Raw genomic sequence first — 17,349 nt, 5'->3', positions numbered from 1 at the left:
CATTCGGTCCTCAAGCCGGTAACATGTCAATTATACGTTTTATTCCGAGAGTTATTTCGGTCATTATGAAATGTGGCCATCTAATATAACCCACGGGACCAGCGCCGTCTCGTCCACGTTCATGTGACCGTTCAGCTTACTCTACATGAGTTTAAACCTTGTACCCATGGCATGCACCAACAGAAGAATGGCTTATATGCATTACATAATGTGAATAATTTTCGTGACGTTTCGGCGCTCCTCAATAAGAGGGCCATTGCTTTGTCTGTCACACATGCGCCCAATCGAGCAACTATCCAGTCAAGGAATGAACATAGGCCGCCTATCCAAACTGCTGTATATTCATTTCTTATTATACATCCATGACTCCTAACGCAGGGGTCCGGCAACCCCTGAGGCATCGCCGCAGTGCTCAATGCTGCACGCGCAACCGTAACCAGTGGGCACCACATAGGTAATAATGGAATATAGGTGCAATTAATATGTTAATGATTTTTCGGATCCTTGAACGATGACTGCCGCCCAGATGCGCCGTCTACCTGCAGAAAAGCCATGCACGCGTCGCAACGCAGCCTCCGCTGACTTTCTGGCCCGCTTTCCTCCGTGGGCAGTGCTGATCGTTTCACCACATTGAGGACAGCACTTCGAGCTAATTGCAGTACATCCCTTTTAAGAGCTTGTCATAATGTCGCAGTTTTTGCGTGGCGAAGCATATTCAACGCTTCTAGGTTCAATAACCCACTTTAGCTTAAATGATCTGCGGAGAGAGCGATGCTTCTTCTTGGGAGGACTCGTTCACTCTATTTAGCTGTTCTTCTGTTCACAAAATACATCACAGATCTCTGGTTTTTCTGCTTCCTCGTTTCACTTCCAGAAACATACACACGCTCGCTCACTGTCGCTCTACCATCCACACACACAGATGCACAAGCCACACCCCTCTCTCTCTCTCTTAAAGGGACAGCGATCTCTTCTCACTCTGCATGACCCTAATACCATAACGTGTGTTCTGGAGAGTCACAGAACGGACGATTGTCCTTATTATTATGCCGTTTAAACCAATTATTTAAATGTGGTAAATGTGTATGTTTCGTTGACAGGTCCACACACTGCTTCCCCGCAGCGAGGCTCCCCCGCCCTCCGGCTAATAGTTCACGAGCGTCAAGCTCCTCAACCCCCCCCCCCGTTGATAATTCTCGATCGTCGGCACGCTGATAACAATTTTTTTTTAAAATGGCACTTCATATCAAAAAGGTTGCCGACCCCTGCTCTAACGCAAACTCTCTTTCTCCCCGCATTCACTTCCTGCGAACCTGAACCCGCCCCTTGAACCAGTCAGCGACCAGCATTTTCCTTATTCACAAACACTACTTCCTCTTTGAACCATGAACTTTCAAAATAAAACACAATATTTATAAATTATACATTTTAGTCTTTAAAACATATTTATTACACTTTCCCTTTTTAAACGATTATGAAATATATTTTAATCGTTATCTTTGCATGAACTAGATATTTTAACAACACTTATAACTAAACAACATATTCATTATCTTGTTTTAATTTCACTTTAAGGGTTATTTTCAACCTGGTTACATGCATTGTAGCCATATACTGTATATACATTTTTTAAATGCAAATAAAAAAATGAAAAACATGCAGGTTTTATTAAGACAAGCACATTGTGGAGAGATCTAACTCATTATGTACGGAATGCAGTTTAAGCCGTCTAAATAAATACATAAATAAATACATACATATAAATAAGTATACCTATGAAATAAATTCTGAAATGAATAAATGAGGCAATGAATATATATAAATGTACATTTAAATACACATTTATTTATTTCATGGGACTTTTATTTCATAATGCTACATTGATTTATTTCAAGAGACTTTTATTTCATAATGCCACATTTATTTATTCTACTGAATAAAAATAAGGAAAACTACTAAATGAAAATAAGGCGGGGCAGACAACATGGAAGACGTCGGTGGGCTCTAAGATGCCATGCTATCCTTAGCAGATCAAATTGATCAACACGGTTTACCAACAGATACTATTTTGGCCCATATTGAAGACTTTTTCGAAGTACTCGGGTGGATAAGTCATCTTCGGGATATAGACACGGATGATGACGTTTTAAATATTTTGACACTGATTGAGCAACGTGTTTGTGTGGAAGATGTCCAATGCCCCTTTTCCACCCAACTGGTTCCGGTTCAAGAACCGTTCTTGTGCTTTTCTGGTGCTTAACTGGTTCTTCTCTGTAGCACCACTTGTTTCCACCGCTCAGAGCCCGACTGGTGATGCCGCTGCTGCGTCATGGCATCACCGTTTAAGTCGCTGATTTTCTCCCCAACGCCGCTCACAACAACAACAATGGGGGACTGCGTTGGGTCAATGATCTTGTTTCTTTTAATCATCATTTAGTCACACAGAACGATTTTAAAAGCAATGTATTTCTATTGGTAGTATGTTTCGTGCCTGCACCACGTCTTTTTGTCCGGTCGGGTCTTGGAAGACCAGAAGCTGTGTGGTTCATAAAAACATTTTCTTACTCAATATCAAGCCACGATTATTGTTTTTATTTTAAATCGTATAATGTCGGACCTTTTTTGCCATCCGTGAGGAAAATAAATGGGGCTCAGAGCCTCAGAATACTGAATCTTCAAGCTCTGTGATTGGACAGCTCTATGAGATGGAATGAAACCACGGCAGACTATCCAAAACTGGACTCCAACGGGGCATTACTCGTTATTCTCTACTAACAGTTAATTGAAGAATGTATATAATGGATATTTTTAAATATCTCTATCAAGATTTCAAGATTTTCTAAGGTTTATTGACATATCATACACAACTACGGTGTAGTTATGCAATGATGAAAAACTTGGCTCGCAGGTTCATCAACAGTGCACTACAAGACATCTATCAATATGTGTGTATATACCTCCACCATTAAACTGTCATATTCTGCACATTTATTATACTATCTACATACATCTTATAAGAGTATAATTAGTATGTATAATATCAGTTCAAATAAGTGCTTCAACATAGTTAACATTTCAGTAAAGCAATATATTAGACGTTAAGTACTTTGTCAGGCTTAATATTTATCTGTAGATACCAGAGGTGGGGACTCGAGTCACATGACTTGACTCGAGTCAGACTCCAGTCGCATAATTTTGGATTTGAGACCTGCTTGACTAACATAGATGAAAGACTTGACTTGACTTTGACTTGGTATTCATGACTTGAGACTTGACTTAAGCTTGAGACAGATGACTTGAAAGGACTTGACTTTTTTTAATTAAATATTTGCGTTTGTTTTTGTATTGAGATATTACGTTTAGTTTTTTCGAAATGTGATTGGGTGATTATAGCGCCATGCGCGCAAACCTGGCAACCCACTATGGAAGCGGCTAGCGTTACTCCAAAAATAGTCAAGTTTGAATTCAAGGATTATGTTGTCGATGACGCTAATAAGAAGAGAACAGCGGTATGCAGGGTCTGCAGAATAAAGGTCAGTGACAGGACCACCACTAGTGATGGCAAAATGAAGCTTTGAATTAAGCGTCAAACCACTTGGACAATTGACCTTTCGCAAAGCCACGCCCCTAAATGCNGTTGTTTTTTATAGCGCATGGTTGAGGAAAGGAGAAGAAAATCATATTTTACCTGCCCCTTCTTACAAAAAGAAAAAAGGGCAAAAAATGAAATAACCATTAAAATGGTTATTTCATTTTTTGCCCTTTTTTCTTTTTGTAAGAAGGGGCAGGTAAAATATGATTTTCTTCTCCTTTCCTCAACCATGCGCTATAAAAAACAACAACCAGTAAGTGTACATGTTTTGTTTTAAAATAACTGCCATGTGTGAAATAAACAATTAAATCTGAGGGAGGTGAAGCATAGTGACCTGGGGGGAGGGCAGCAGAGGAGAGGACGGGTCTCTGCGCCCGGAGGATCTGCTGCTGCTGCTGGAGCTGGAGGAGCTGCTGGAACACAAGCTGCTGAGCAGGGAGCTGCAGGAGGAAGAGACAGTTCAGAAAATAGTGAGGTAGTAGTTTCAAGTTTCAAGGCTTTTAATGTCATTTGTACATAGCTACAGTGGAGTTATGACAATGGAAACCCTAGGTCACGGGCTCCTCCAACAGTGCAACACAATAAAACAGATACAAATAGATACAATAAAATATAATATGATAAAAAGTGCAGAATAGTCTATATACAGTAATTGGAATATTGATATGAGTTGCAAACAGATTAATGTTATGGATGTTCTTTCAAAAGTTCAGGTGTTATTGATTCTGGGCTAAAATCAGTGGCATGTACTGCATCTTTAAAAGCTTCCTTTAACAAATACCTCCACTTGTATTACATACAAATATTCCATAATCCCAAAAGCAAGTGACAAAGCACACAAAAATGTTTTCCTAATTTGTACAAATAAATAAGATATTAAATGTTCACTATTTGTGTCACTTACAGGCTATGACAGTTTTTAACACATTTACCAAATTCAATTGAAATTACAGAAGAGCTTTTGCGCCAAGATGGATGCTATAATAACGTTGGTGCCAAACCAGTAAAACAAATAAATACATAAAAAATAAAAAAACAAACCCCAAATAACAGCTCACCTCTTTCACCACTTTCTTGCTGGGCTTCTGTTGAAGCAGCTGCAGATGAATCTCTTGTTGCTTCTTGTAAAACTCCTTCAAATGTTGCTAGAGAAACAGTCATGGAAAATGATTATAATAGATTATCATAAAATAATCACCCTATTCTTAAATGTTAAGAACAGGTAACCAAAAACAGTACAATATAGGTGTGCTAAACTTTTGAATTACAATTGACCAACAGTTAAACATATTTATGCATCCCTAGATCTTGATATAAAACAATTTTTTTATTTTGACAACGTAGCACAATTTCCATAATATGTGTTGTTTAATGGCACAGTGACAACAACATTAGCAATAAATCACTGAGTTAAATGCCAGTGGGTAAAGTGGTCAGACAGGCTAAATAGCAAAAAATTATTGTCAACCAAAATACATACATACAATCCAATGTATTTGTTATTCATTTTTGCCTCAGTGGGCCGTGTTTACTTTGATAGCTGTGCGGTAGCTTAGCGGCTATCTTGGAAGGCTGATGCTAGCTATGGTACCTAGCTAATTTAACTGTAACATTAGCAACTTACCTAACTCAATAACTGAATTTTCTGAATTGTTTTCCAGTTTGAAATTTCTGCTCTAGCTTAACAAGACAATATGTTCCTAAAACATGTCTTTGTTGTTGGGTAAACTAGCTTATTTCCTAGAAAATGTGTATACCTACATTTACTTGGCTGAGCTAACTGTTGTGCCAGATACTATCTTGCTGTTTAGCTGTTCAAACTTTTTACAGTAAAATATATTACTGTTTCAATTTTAATAATACAAATTATATTTAAGGACAATTTTGCTAAACTATAGCTCATCAACACACTAATAGGGCACTTTATATTGATTCCTTTAGTTACAATAATTTCAGCAATACATGTTTTTTAACAAATACTGAAATTGTATCCTGCACAGGTAGGCTATATTTCAGTAAGCCTGAATGCAATGTGTTATTATTAGAAGTAAATAACAGTATTTGTATAAATACCTGCTGTAGCAGAAGGGCCTGCTGCTTCTGGTGGATCAGAGCCTGCAGCTGGTTTGGGGACAGGAGCTGCTGCATCTGCTGAGGTGCCATCATCGCCAGAAACACCTTCAGGAAGAAGAGGATACAAAGATGAGGAAGGAGGCAGGCAGAGTGAAGGCAGGCGTACAAGTGAGTGGGACGGAGGCAAGTGTCAGGTGTTAAACAGTATTTTTTTTCCCCCAATCCAATTACAAAATAGTGCTGTCAACCCTTTGTGAACATCATCATGCTGGATTGTGTCATTGACCCTAAATGAGATGGGAGATAGGCTGACCAGGTAATTAGCAACACAATTGCATGCTTGTTGTGACTCCTAATAGAAGTGTATGGGTATTAATAAAGGCAAACACTCACAGAATAATAACTGACCTGCACTGTGACTGATGGAGTGACAAATGACAGAGTGGTCGTCCACCATTGTAGTCAAACAGAGGCAACAGCAATCCCCATGAATAAGAAACATCACTTACAAATTCAGAAATGAATTACAAATAATGCAAAAAAAACGGTTATTCAGTCAATTGATTGTTAAGGGAAATATTTAATTTATTATTTGAACAATATTCAGTTTTTTCTAGAGATGTGAGGTGGTAGTCAATATAAAGATATGTGTAACAGCTGTTCCCTGATGTGCTTTGGTTTCAGTGAAGCCTTATGTTGGAGTAATATCTCAGCGGTTTGCACGATGTAATGAAAGAGGAACACATCAGGGACTACGGATTCATTTTTGTCATCAGTCCTTTGACGTAACCTCCTGTGGTTTGACTAGACTGATAAAAAAAAACTAGAACGTTTCAAACAATATAGAAATTACATGAAAAATAAACACAATGGCACAGCAAATGTAATAATGTAGCTTGCATGATACACAAACAAGTATTTTTTAAATGTGAGGAAAACAGTACAGCGGCAGTGGCTTTTCCAAAATGTACAAAACCAAACTTTAGTAGGGTAAACTTACCTATTTCAATTTGACAAAACAAACAAAACATCTAATTCATTAACATTACAGTATGTGCACCAGCCAATAAACCTTGTGTGTTAAAATAAATACAAATCATCTCTTGCACTACCTAACTTACCTTATTTCCTAACTTAACCATGTTCTTTTTTTATTCAGTTTAAGTGAGACAACACAAGCAATTTAAATAGGTAAATGTGTGATTTCCTGAAAAGGTATTGATCAACAATTGTCATTTGATTGATTGTCAAAATACTGAAAACTAATTAATTGTTAATATACAAAGAAAATAATTGCTACATGCAGCCGTAGATTTACACTTTCCTGAATTTCTTTGTTCAGTAAGGCACTGACGAACAGCTGGCTCCATTATCATGCTTTACAAATGATTAGAAAACCATTCGTTGTGTGCAGATTGGATGCTGCAGTTAGAATGGAAATACATTACAGATGGATGTCTTCATTTTTTGTGAAAAGAGAGAACTGATATTAACTGTAAATAGCCTTCATTTGTAAAAATGTTCAGAGTATGGAGTTAGAAAAACTTCAATATCACACTCATTATCATGTTTGAACTCTTAAATCACACTCTGCAACAGTGGCATCATGACATTGTCATTGAAAATTACAAAAAACATAGCATGCTTAGAAATTCAGCTCACCAGTTACAGTCAGGGCTAGTAGAACCTTTACTCAGGAAAATGGCATGTTTTTCTATGATTGTTTATTAAAATACTGTTGGGTCAAAATGTGTGTGCCTTGTCCAGGTTTAGAAAGTGAATTAAGAGAAAAGAGACTGACAAGACGTGAAAACAGACTGAAGGAAAATGCGTTTAGCAGGCATTCATTATCCTGTTGTTTCATTGATCCTCGTAGATTAAGATTCCCCAGGATGGAATCACAACAGACAACCATACAATTAATTCGGGTCATGCCTATTTGCCTTTCACGTGCATCTGTTTGGCCTAGGTCTCTGTGGAAAATCACTCCTTCTCCCTGGCTCTGACTCACAAACTAATACTGAAGGACAAACAGAGTTCTGCGTGTCAACTCCCAGCCCGGATCACATGTCATATGAAATCTCTGCCACTGTCAACAGAGGCTCCAGGTACGCTGTCCTGTCAGAGGACGTCCAATATGGAGCAGGTATTACTCTTGACATCTGTTTGCCTAACAATGTTCTATTTCCCACTTATGAAGAGGAGGAAGAAGAGGAGGACGAGTGGGAGGTTGAGGAGTAGTAGGAGGATGAAGATACCTGTTTACGGTGGAGACTCTGCCAGTTTTCAGCGCTCACTCGACTGCAGGAGTCCCCATTAGCTGCTCTCCCTCCTGCACCGACGTGTGTGTGGCTGAGGAGGCTGCTGGCTGTGGTTTGACGGGCTGCCGGGGGACTCAGAGGAGACTCAGGCATGCCAGCTCAGCTCCTGAAAGAAAACAGTCAACAGTAAATAAGCTGTGAGACACACACACTGTAAATACATTTCAACATCATCTCTAAATAACACTTATATGTGACCCTGTGAGACATGGGAAGAAAAAGAAGTGCCACAGAGGACGGGGATGCTTTTTAGGAACATACAAAGAGAGAAAAATAAATAATTTGCAATACTTTAATAAACAAAGCAAGGCTTCACATATAATTAAACAATGGTGATGCAATTTACAATACTACGCTAGATGGAGGTTATAAATCTGTGATGTTTGAAATGAGTTGCATGTAAATGAAATCAGGAAAAAAACACTTATATTTCAGCATCTTTCATTCTTAATGTATGGATATCAAGTGCTTCTACACCTCATGCAAAAATAAGATTGGCATACCAACATACTGTAATGTAACTAAAAATTGACAAAAGGTTGCCTAAATGAAATATGAATTCAGTATACATACAAATGTTATTTGTCATAGATTATATTTACTTAATGTATGTTTCCTTTGCAGGGCATGAGTAATGCTTGCATGAAGTCCAACTTACATTAATCATAACAAATCTTTGCGGTGCATGAGTGAGAAAGTATGTCAAGATCCTTAAAACATATATATTAGAGAGACATAAAAAACAGCCCTAAATTGAGCACAAATATTAGTGTCACTTTAGTTTAAATTCCTAAAAACATACAAGCAGTAAAATCTCCTCAAAGCATTTTGGTGTGGATGATATTAAAGATACATACCGTTGATAGTGGGATTGAGAGCAGCCAGGCAGAGTTGATGTCTCCAAGTCTTGCAGTTTGGAGTGAGGATGGGAGAGAACTGATGGAGTTGTGTTTCTACCTGAGAGGGAGGAGTCAGTGTCACACAGGGAATTAGAAAAGTGAGAAAAGCACTTCATTACCAGGATGTGAAAAACAGGGAAAGCTACATCTATAGATCATTTTTATTTTAGGCTTGATGGTAACATGCTTACGTGGTGACTGTCTCCATAAATTATATTCAAATAATATATATCATTATTTTACAAAGTCTACTTTGCCATGATATACATATACAATGTTTAGTGTAACATAATATACAGACAAAACATGAGGTGGTGATTGCCAGTTCCCTTCCTTTGCAGGAAAAACATTGCTTTTCTGGTTGATATTCAAAGAGTCACACACAAACAAAATGCCTCAAAACAAGAATCATTTATTGTCTTTCATGATTAAAACAGAGGGGCTTTGGGAAAAGACAAGTATAGTTGTCTGTGACTTTATTTAGATATAACAAAAACAGCTCTGCAGTTTTACCGCTGTCAAACTGTTATCAAAGAGCTATTTACAGTAGTGTTGGCACTTCTTTTTTAATAGCATATTGGAACATCTGTTGAAAAAAAAAAAAGTGTTTAATTTTGGCTGTTGATAAATGCAGCGTACACTGGAGTGTGAAAACACAGCCTGACTGAGAACAATGAAATGACTCAACTTTGAACATTTCTGCATAGTCATGTCTTGATGTGTGGGTACACAGTATTTATTTTACATTATCATTTTTTATTTCTAATATTATTATCGTTTTTTTTAAACACACCACATTTTACACTCCTGCAGTGGCTTCCTGTAATGTAAAGGGACAACATAACAAAAACTTAGAATGGTTTTCAGACTGCAATCACATGATGAATGCAGATATATAGGACCAAAGGCATGGCTGCATAGCATTAGGAAAAAGTATACATCGAGACGGATATCAAGGTAAAGAACAAAGACCCTGAACATATTATTTTATATTTTTGCAGACACAATTGTAAGAGTATCCCGCTTGCCATGACATAACAATTCAAACAACAAAAGCAGCACAGCTATGAATCTGCAAAACAATAATGTAGTATTGGTAAAAGATTCCAAATTTACACCATACACATGTGGATAAGCTGTACATTAGGAATATAACGCATGTATGAGTGACAGATGAGCAGAGAGACTGAATACATCTTCTCTTTACAAAAGATGTCTTGTGGACTGAGCAATTAGTGATTGAATTGTAGATATTGTAAACCAAGGTAACTTTCTGCCACCTACTGGATTAGTATTTACCTGCCCTGCATTTGTATCCAAAGTAAAAAATGAATTTCCTATATTCAGACAGGAACAATTTTCCATGTAGTCTCCACTTAATTCTACATTTCATTAAAATCCTTAAAGACAGTTTTGTGCATGAAATTAAATGAGGCTTTATGAACCGGTGTTGCAGTATAAGTTGAGTCAATGACAACTGGCGACATTCTATTATTTTCGTCATAGGAATCCGGGGCGTGTACATTGAGGACCCATTGTTGACTTACCAGGATAGAAACATCGTTTGTCGTTTACGTTCATCTTTTGCTATATCTGCCTTCCTAAAATCACTTTGCTGCACATTCAGTACTCGTATGTGAGGTTGTGGGTGAGAGGCCGATATTGTGACGCTTACAGGAAGGTATCGAACATTACAAAGTAGGTGACTGTGTGGATGCCTGTTCAAAACATTGCAAACTTCAATAAATCATTTAAATTATATATTTGTGTCAGACTTTCATTTGTTCATCGTTCTTAATGTGATGTATAGTAGCCTTGATAGCTGTCCATACCTTCAGACAGCCTAAAAGTAAAACACAAGTTGTTTATTCACAGCCCGAACGCTCATCGAGATGACTGGATCAGTCATGACAACTTGTGATCAGCTCCGATTAAATTGTGATATCAATTCTGTAGCTAACCTCCAGGGAGCACGTTTATTTTATGAAATACCTGTATCCCTCTCATCACAACAAGACTCTACACTGTGCAGGAAAAACAATTACATACATGAAAATAACCTTGATGCATGGGAATTAAACACACAAACTATCAGATAAATCATCAGAAGAAGGCAGAGAGGAAGTAAATAACAACAGGAACACGGAAGGCAGACAGAATTGCTTAGACACGGGTGTCACAGGAAATTTAAATGTTCTGGAAAGTTCCTTATACAGCTTTAGCCTTTTTTATCTCATGAAGTCCCAAAGTGACACACACTGAACAGTCTGGGGTCATGGTCCTTGTCATTTGCTTTTGTCTTCCCATAACAACATGTCCAAGATGTCCATGTGTCAGGCTAAAACATGTGACAGAACTAGCTAGATTTGGAAAGGTTTTTTGTTGATAAAGTTAATATTCAAGCCATTTAAGAATAAAAATGCTTACATGACATGTCATTTGTTAAACATTAAGCTGTCTTCGGCTCTCTTTCTGCTGTAACAAATGTAATGTCCCACATCCTGTGGGACTAATAAAAGGTATGCTCTGATTACATTACATAACCTGTTGTGGAAACATTTCTTGATGAAATTGATATGACACAAATGCCATAAATATGGCTGTGACACATTGTTGTCACATCGGGACTTTAAACCTAAACATTCACAGTAAACCCGGAGTGACATATATGCACAACTAGAAATATGATTATGGTCTGGTTCATTAATTTAGCTGATCAATTATATTTAGGTTAACATATGCTTTATTCTTCAATTCATAGTATGTTCAAACAAATGCAAACCAAAAACATCATCCTTCTCGTTAATTAAGTTATAAATAAGAAGTACTTTACCGATTAAAGCCCAGATATTTGACACTAGGGGGTTTACTTGTCAGAAATGTGTCTATTTAGTCTAGATGACGTTCCCTTTAATTCCCCAAAAGTAGAAATTGGGTCCGGGTTCTTATGGTTTAAGACTTATAGGCTTAAAGGCATAAGAGAACTACCGTATTATATGTATTCAACTTGTGCCCGGCTGGACTTACTTTTCTGTGGTTTACCGTTACTGTGACATATCAGTATAGCCACGGAAGATAGTTGTGTGTTTAATTCCCATGCATCAAGGTTATTTTCATGTATGTAATTGTTTTTTTCCTGCACAGTGTAGAGTCTTGTTGTGTGAGAGGAGATACAGGTATTTCATAAATAAACGTGCTCCCTGGGTGGAGTTAGCTACAGAATTTGGATAATCACAATTTAATCGGAGCTGATCACAAGTTGTCATGACTGATCCAGTCATCTCGATGAGCGTTCGGGCTGTGAATAAACAACTGTGTTTTTACTTTTAGGGCTGTCTGAAGGTATGGACACATTCAAAGAGCACTATACATCACATTAAAGAACGATGAACAAATGAAAGGTCGGACACAAATATATAATTTAAATGATTTATTGAAGTTTGCAATTTTTGAACAGGCATCCACACAGTCACCTACTTTGTAATGTCCGATACCTCCCTGTAAGCGTCACGATATCGGCCCTCCTCACCCACAACCTCACATACGAGTACTGGAATGTGGCAGGCAAAGTGATCTTAGGAAGGTCAGATATAGCAAGAAGATGAACGTAAACGACAAACGATGTTTCTTTCCTGGTAAGTCAACAAATGGGTCCTCAATGTACACGCCGCCGGAATCCTATGACGAAATAATAGAATGTCGCCAGTTTGTCATGACTCAACTTATACTGCCAACACCGCGCGATGCCCGGAGTAACACGCTCAACCCTAGCTCTCGCTCGCGAATGTATGGACTAATATAAAGGCAGTAAATCCACCTTGTTTGCTGTAAAGGTAGTCCTGGTGGTTCAAGTTGACCCAATCTTTGAGCACCGCGGTCATCACTGTATCATGCCAAGTAGCATTGAGTTAGTGATACTTCAGATAACGTCTGCATCATCCGCGACACCAGCAGGTGTTCGTCTTGCCTGCGATATGAGCACTCTGTAAAGCCTAAAACTAAACACGATTGCATGTTCTCAATTTTGTATCTTCGCTCACTCATCTTTGTGACACTCAACAATTATTGGCACGCCTAAATCCTAAAAGCTGCGAAGCATTGGCTTAGATGCTGTCTAGGTTTCTCACTAGAATCTGGAGTAAATGTAGAGTAAACGAAATCCAAGTATGGTCTACAAGACACGCTTGGTACGTATAACATATACAATTGAGCTTAAAGTGTTTTGTAATACGCATCATTGATCCTAAGTCAATCGCAATAGTAACCCTACAGCTAAGTCAAAACCACTTGAAAAAAATGTGTAGATATCACTAAATGCTAGATAAGATGGGTAACTTTAACGGTATTATTCAGAAATACCGTCTCACATACCACATGTGAAGACTCTCTCCACACACAACTGACACCCAAAATCATTTAAAGAAACATGTCAAAAATCTGCTCAGTATACTACGAAATGTGACACACACACATCACACACACACACACACCACACACAACACACAGTCTTGCCTATATGCTTATGCAAACTGTTTTCACATTATCTCTAATAAGGCATTGCCCATTTTCTTTAAGAGGAGTGGGGGCCTCTTGGGCCCAACTTATGTTTTTGTCAGTTATTTATTAGGGGAAACACTTGATGATGGCTAGCAGCAAGTAAAGTTGAATATTTTTTCGTGAAGCATTGATAAATATTTTTCAATATCTGTTTCACAGAACCGACTGCGCTAACGGAGAGAAGTTGAACCGGGAGAAAACAAAACAGAGGAGGTGAATGTCATTCTTTTATTAAACACTGAAACAATCGTGTGAATAAGCTAAATTAGTTGCCACCTTGATTTTGGACCATGTTTGATTGCAAAGGCCAGGAAGCATTTGTTAGAAACATTAAACAGTAACTATATACAATATCTAGGGAACTTGATAATACAAACCTACTAATTATATCCCTGAAAAATTGGTCACAAGACTATTAAGCACTTTACTTCTGCATTGTATACTTGCAATGAAGATCCTGGCTCTGAAAACTTGCAACTCCAATCATTTGTATTGACTGTTTTTGTCAGGACCACACGAAGGAACAAACACGAGCTGGATCAAGACCAACTAATCGCTGAATCAAAGAAGAAAGACAGCACAGCCATCAAGGATCTTGATGGCAGAACTTTTGCACATTAGGAAGAACATGATGTCATCAGTCTAAGATGAGCATCGAAAGACTATCAAGGGACAGATGGCCTGTCTCGTTTGATGTCTCGCAAGTGAGTTAAGGGAATGTTTCTTTAAGGCAGTGCGTCAACACAGACATTATAGACTGATAACCTGCATTTGTCACAGTTTTAATCCTATTGAAAGCTATATGGACTTTAGTTTTGATGGATTGAAATGACAATGAATTTAATCATAAGTATTTTTTTCTCTTTTCTCATCTTCTCTCTTTCAGGTCAGCGCAGAGTTTCAGGAGGATCACCACACTGAAATCTTGAAGCCAAAGTTCATGTCAATGTTGGACTTCTATTCCCAAAACTGTTGTCCATTTCCAAGAGGAAAAAAGGGGGCTGTCGGAGAGCGGGACAACGGGCAAAAATGAGTGTTCTACTTCAGGTATTAACATGTTTATCCCCCCACTTATACAGGTTACTTTCTTAACTGCCTTAATAATTCCACCTGTCTCAATTGCAGTTTATTTCCTTTGTGTAAGTTAATTACAATCACTAATTACTTTTAGATATTCATTTATCCTAATCTGACAACCTCCTCTTTAAACCCTCTGACTTCTCTCTTCCTGTTCAAATCTTGCATTACTTTGCAAACTTCTCATATTATTCATCTCATGTCTTTCCTTAAACGAGTTATTGTTTTTCTCCCTTAGTTTCTGCCCCTTCAATTTATCCACATCTTCTAAGACACCCCCACCACCATGTAAATATATATATATTATATATCCAATCAGCATGGCTTCTTCTCGTTCTTCTGTTTCATATGCCAAATGTTCCATGTTTTGTTTTATTCTTGCCACCTACTTTGCATCCCTCCACAACATACTATACTGACAATGTTTCATTTCTTTAATGTTAATTTAAATTGAAACAGTTTGACATTAAAGTTTTACAGTAAAGCAACAAATTCAGCTTGAGTAATGTGCAGAGTTAATACATTGTATTAGTTGTTGAAAGACTGCTCTTTCTGCAGAGTGGAATCCCCATTCAGCGAAAACGAGAGTTGTCATCCGATGTTCTCATGGACCATCTTTGGAGAAGATGCGAGTGCCTTGATCAAGGACTTTGAGGTANGGTTCCTATGTCTGATTGGCTGGGCGGATTGCAAACCACGCCCCGTAAAACTCCCAAAACGTTTTGTGAAGCCGCCATTTTATTATGCTCGCATTAGCATTATTAGCATTAGCCCAGCGCAGAAACGCAGAGAGACTAACTTATGGCAACACAAAATAAAACATGGGAGCGGTGGAGATGAGGAGGTGTCGGCGTTCTGGCGATTTACTCGGAAGGCTTCAGTAGAAGCTGCTGGGAGTCCCAGCAGCTTCTACTGAAGCCAGTCCCCAACTCCGGGGACTTCGGGTGGCAGTATACGCCGTGAAGTTGTTTGCGGCCTGCCAGTAAACCCAAAGCAGAAGAAGAAGAAGTGACGTCAGCGGCTTCATTTGCCTAATCCCTCCCCCAGGAACTTATTCCGGTGTGAACGCGCTCTGTACTTAGTTCATGAGAACTAAAGAGTTCTCAGGAACCTTTGTGGGAAAAGTACTGCGGTGTGAATGCGCCTTATGTGTTGTTGATTTCTAGTCCTCACTCAAAATATTCAAAATGTTGCTGCCTTTTCGCTCCGTAGTGCCCATATTCTGTGTAAAAGTACTCGCGACTAAAAGATCTTATTACACCGCTTAGTTGAATACTCAATTCTGATTGGTCAATATGGATATTTCAGAGGTTGCCAATACTGTTGTGTAAAGACCTTAATGCTACTTTTCAGATTAGTGTGCTTTACCTTCATCAGTTTGCTAATCAGCAGCAGAGTAGGGAAGGTCTCCTCACTGAGCTCAGGAGCTAAACACAGGAAAGATAAACTGTTAAAGTATCACCCACTCACAGCAATATATCTGAAAATAGAGCAGTTCCTTCCTCATAGATAACGCCGGATACCAACAGGAAACAGGTGGGAGATTAACTAAATATAATAAGAGCTATTTGAGTTTGTCAACAATAATACTGAAACTATAGAGTGTCTAACTCACAGATGATCTTCCAGTAGTGTTTGTTCTGCATGAGTGGGTGGAAGGGCAGTCTTCTTTTGGGCAGGAGGTTTGGCATCAAGCTGTTTTCCAGAAGATACTCGGTTTCCACTTCTGAGGGAGGAGAGACTCGCTTGTAGGACTTCAGGTGCTGAAGGAGGCCCATTGCCTGTGGGAAAGAAAGACAGTGTTAAGAGTCTATATCATATATTTTAAAAAGGGAAGAAACTCTTTAATCTGAAATGTACCCTTGTGTTTTTCTTACCCGACTAACAGAAAAGGTTGTCACAGTGTCATCTGCGGCCTGAATGATCTTCAGCACTACTTCGATCCTCTCGTAGTTATAAGGGCTGAGCTGTATGAGAAAAGCATTTAGAAAGTTAGGTGAACATTATTACATTTAGCTGACACTTTTACCCAAAGCGACTTACAATAAGTGCATTCAACCATGAAGTAACAAACTCAAGAGTCCTGTAGGTACATTTCCTATCCATAAACTAGGGCTGTCAAACGATTAAAAATGTTAATCAGATTAATCACAGCTTAAAAATTTATTAATCATGATTAATCACCATTCTAACTATGTCCAAAATATGCCATTTCTTTATGTATATTGTTGTGGGAATGGAAAGATAAATGAAAGAAGGCGGATATATCCATTTAACATACAGTATGTATGTTTATTATAACATTGTTCTGTGTGTCAAAATGAAAGACAGCCCACACACCTATCAATCATCAAACCCTGGGGTCTTATTTCATTACGTGTTGATTTCTATCAGCACGTAATGTTGTATCGATGTATAGAGAGATGTACTACAGCAAAAGTATTCTCCGTCGGGACTTCCTGCAACAACACCACGCCGTTATCTTGATTCTGATTGGCCAGAAGACATTATCAAAGATGTTTTATTGAGAAGACGATCACTACGTGACAAAAGTTTTCAAAACCGTTTCTAGTCTTCGGTATTTCCAGACAAGTGGCTACTGAAATCAATCTTACTAACTGCTGTCTGTGCAATTTACTCGGCGCGAGTTGGCTGACTTTATTTTGCTTACTTTAACATCATTTTTCGTGGTGGGGCTAAGCCATTTCTTGGTATGGCTGTAGCCTACCCCAGCGCTGCCACTGGTGGGATGTATGAGGCGGGCCATTCTGCACATGCGTTAAATGCTTTAAATATTTTTAAAGCAATTAATTCCAAAAATTAATTACCG

At 38.3% G+C, this 17,349-nt stretch overlaps 1 protein-coding gene and 1 long non-coding RNA gene across 2 annotated transcripts in view; both read right to left on the bottom strand.

Moving 5' to 3' along the window:
- Positions 1-17,349, bottom strand: part of LOC104945164 (myoD family inhibitor domain-containing protein) — a 41,211-nt gene that overhangs the window by 5,603 nt on the left and 18,259 nt on the right. The gene's annotated exons all lie outside the window — the stretch shown is intronic.
- Positions 15,886-16,488, bottom strand: LOC104945162 (uncharacterized). Its single transcript, XR_798310.1, has 3 exons — positions 16,397-16,488; positions 16,135-16,300; positions 15,886-15,946 (listed from the first exon to the last, which is right to left on the bottom strand). It is a non-coding gene; the product is annotated as an uncharacterized lncRNA (long non-coding RNA).

The sequence above is a fragment of the Notothenia coriiceps genome, unplaced genomic scaffold, assembly GCF_000735185.1.
Source record: "Notothenia coriiceps isolate Sejong01 unplaced genomic scaffold, NC01 NC01_scaffold00009245, whole genome shotgun sequence".
Taxonomy (NCBI): domain Eukaryota; kingdom Metazoa; phylum Chordata; class Actinopteri; order Perciformes; family Nototheniidae; genus Notothenia; species Notothenia coriiceps.
The sequence above is the reverse complement of the archived record's forward strand: the minus strand, read 5'-3'. Positions and strand labels throughout refer to the sequence as shown.